Source organism: Sinocyclocheilus grahami, unplaced genomic scaffold (genome assembly GCF_001515645.1).
Source record: "Sinocyclocheilus grahami isolate Dianchi unplaced genomic scaffold, SAMN03320097.WGS_v1.1 scaffold3598.1, whole genome shotgun sequence".
Lineage (NCBI taxonomy): Eukaryota > Metazoa > Chordata > Actinopteri > Cypriniformes > Cyprinidae > Sinocyclocheilus > Sinocyclocheilus grahami.
In genome coordinates, this window is record NW_015508692.1 from 3,111 (window position 1) to 6,667 (window position 3,557).

The 3,557-nt window shown below is 44.6% G+C and overlaps 1 pseudogene; it reads right to left on the reverse strand.

Annotated features, from left to right (window-relative positions):
- Positions 1 to 1,222: 1,222 nt before the first annotated feature.
- On the reverse strand, positions 1,223 to 2,992 carry LOC107576368 (zona pellucida sperm-binding protein 4-like; annotated as a pseudogene).
- Between the last annotated feature and the right edge of the window lie 565 nt (positions 2,993 to 3,557).

Consider the following 3,557-nt stretch of genomic DNA (forward strand, 5'->3'; position numbering starts at 1 on the left):
ATACTGAGCAAAGGGCATGAATACTTAGGACCATGTGACATTTCAGTTTTTCTTTAATAAATCTGCAAAAATGTCAACAATTCTGTGTTTTTCTGTCAATATGGGGTGTTGTGTGTACATTGAGGGAAAAAAATTAACTTAAATGATTTTAGCAAATGGCTGCAATATAACAGTGAAAAATGTAAGGGGGTCTGAACACTTTCCGTACCCACTGTATGTCACTTTGCTCACAGCTGATTAGTAAGGTTTGGGTTTGCGATCTCTAACCCAGAATAAAACCTGCTCTGGAGCAGGGTAGCCGTATCTTCTTGAGCCAAAAAACTCGAGAGTTTGCTCAAACTAAACGTTAACTTACCTGGGTAAAAAACTGACACTGGCTTCGTGCTACAAGCCACGAAGCAGCAACCACTCAGGCCATAGATCGACTCGTTACGTGCACAAATATAAGCCTAACAGCGTGTGCTTTTGTTGAATTTCGCTGATAAAATAATTTATCCATTAAACTGTGGCATTAAATGCCAGTATGAATCAAAATGTACACATGACAAATATTTAATTTATGAAAGAATTTATTCTTCATATTACTTGTATGACTGGGTATTTAAAACATAAATGAATAAGTATCAATGAACTTACTCGTAAAGTAAGACCTGGGGTTTTGAACATTCCGACATGTGATTGGACGGAGTGAGGCTTAGTTTTCCGTTGATCACATGATACCAATACACACACTCCAGCACAGAGCTGTGAGAGAAATTGTGCCACTTACTGGATACACATTTTGAAGCATCTGTGTAACATCACTACTAGAAAGTTCCAGGCAGGTGTGAGGCAAGTTGGAGCTAAACTCCGCAGGACACCAGCCCTCCAGGACCGAGTTTGGAGACCCCTGGACTTGCATGACTGGATAAACCCCTTCAAATGGCATCAGAGATACGGCCAACAAGTGAAAGTCCAGCCTATGGAACAAGACAGAGCAAAGTTAACCAGAAGTTGCCATAACCATTCATCTTACTCCATATGAGGACCCTGCATGAAGAACGGGTGCCCGGGTTAACAACTAGAGCGTCGCAAATAGTTAAATGGCTTGCACAGAAGCTGACTATGCATAACCTTGCTAAAGCAAATGGAACCTTTGGTTAGTAGTGTGGCCCTAGAAAAACATGGAACAGTCATGCAAGACTGGACTGTGCAACGGCAACAAAGACTAGAAAGCATCTTGGAGTTTCATGCGGTTTATTAAAAGAGCCAAATTTACATGACCAGAGTAACTTCGCCGCTAGAAACCACAGCCAGCCCATTAGAGATGGTCTTGGCATGAGTGTCGCTTCCTGCAAGAATGGTAAAGGCACTTCAAAAACAAACACTCAAGAGCAAATTCTCACTTTTCCTGGTGCAGCTTCGCTTACAGGAGCCAGAAGAGGGATGGCACACCGCTGTACTGCAGTGGATGATCTGACAGGGAAGACTGTTAAGCCATAGAATCCATTAAAAGGAGTAACATTATGGATTCAGGAAGAGCATACGGTTTCCTGCAGAGGAGCCAGTGAGGCTGGATCTACAAATGTGAACATCTTCACAACAAAGCGCTTGTAGTGGGTTGGGAACTGAAGACCAGATGATCCAGTCACTGTGTGGTCAGATAACGGTCGTCCTGGTAAGGGCATCTGAAGACGAACGAAGCTTAGAAAGTCTCCCAGCAGACTAACTGGATAAAGAGTGGCATTACTCACCCATCGATCAGAAGGTCCCACTGGGGGAGACTGAGTGGACTGGGGGGGGTTGATGTCACCCAACAACAGGACAACGTTGGGGTCAGTCCTCTCCATAATGTGCACCTCAACATACACAGGCTCTTGCAGGACTTTTGTGATGGGATAATCAGCATCACTGTAGTAGGATGTGTAAGCCTCATCCCTTGAGGAACACTGGGGTTTAAACAAACTGCTGCAACCTGGGGTCTTCAGACAATAGGAAAACATGGGACAAAGTACTTATCTTCTGCACAGCCTTTGGGGACACATTAGCCATTGGCCAGTCTGAGCTCCACCCTGAGAAGTCCAGGAGCAGCTACTGGTGGAGGCGGAGGACCAGCGCTTCCACAGAAGTTCCAGGGTACCTACACTGGAAGAGAAACCTGGACAACAGACGGCGAGCTTTTAGCATTTATCAGACAGTCATTTAACAGTCACACCAAGTCATAGATCACATACTCAAAATGACTGTCCCTTTTGATGGAACCAAATGGTCCAATCCCCACTTCATACGGAGGACGTCATTCTGTTCTCATACACGGTCCTCCTGTGAATAGCAACACTGGCATCCAGTCCATCATAAGCAATGCAGAATAAAGCCAGAAGCAGCTGCTCACCATCATGGTCGTGCCACATGCGGTCACAGGGAACTGGTATATAGCAAAGTAAGGTATGGACTCCACAGGAGCGCAAGGAGGGTGGTCTCCACCCAGTAGACGAACCGAATCCAGACTCAGTCGAGGCAGAGTAACGTCTCTAGACACCACTACCACAAACTGACCATCTCTAATACACTGGACAGTCACTGGAACAAGGTACAAGAGCAGGTTAGTGCTGATAATCAGTTTAACCAGAACAATAATATTGAGAAAGCTTACCTGCACTCCCATAGTAACACTGCGGTCTCTTAAAGCAGCAGTTGATAGCTTCACACTCAGCACCACTGATCCCAGGTTGTCCACATTGGATCTGTTCATAATCAGCACATTTATCACGGAGCTCTGTCTGCGCCACTAGCTTCTGAAGCTGAAACTGCTGAGGAACCCGCTGGTTAGTTTGTTGTCGAACTGGCTGCTGAAACCGCTGGTCAGTTTGCTGGATCATCAGAGCTTGAGGGTTCTGGAGCAGATTACTCCACTTTGGAACAGCATGACAGAATGCACAAAGCCCCAGAAACTGAACAGTACACCAAATTCCTGCCATTGCTAGGTACACTGCTGACATGCTCTGCTTTGGTCTTTTTGTACTCTACAGATTGCAGTTAATAGACTATAGTTCCTCCCTCTTCATTAACACTCATGATTCTCCAGACTTACATGAGAAGGAGCTTGTGCAACTGGGTGATTCTCATTGGTTCCTAATATTCAAATCAAAAACACAAATTTGGGTCCGTATTTATTAAGCCTCTGAGAATTACTCTCAAGAACGCTGCTAAGAATTGACTTATGCGGAGTTCACACTGCACGATTTTAGCCCGATTTTTCACTCGCCGACAAGTTTTGCGAAATCGCAGACAAATGCCCGAAATCGAAGGCAAATTGGTGCTCGTTCACACGAATGACAATCACGCAGTGTGAATTATGAAAAACGCGATCTGAGGAATCTAAATATTTGGCATGCTAAATATCTGGAGCTGTCGGCGATTCACAATCATGCTGTGTGCAATGATTTCTGACTGAAAACTACATCGGCGATGACCTACAGCCAATGAGAGACCAAGATACAGGGCAGAGGGAAGTTCGGGGAGGAGTTATAGACCAGAATATCAGTATTTTAATAGATATATGAACAATTATATCATAC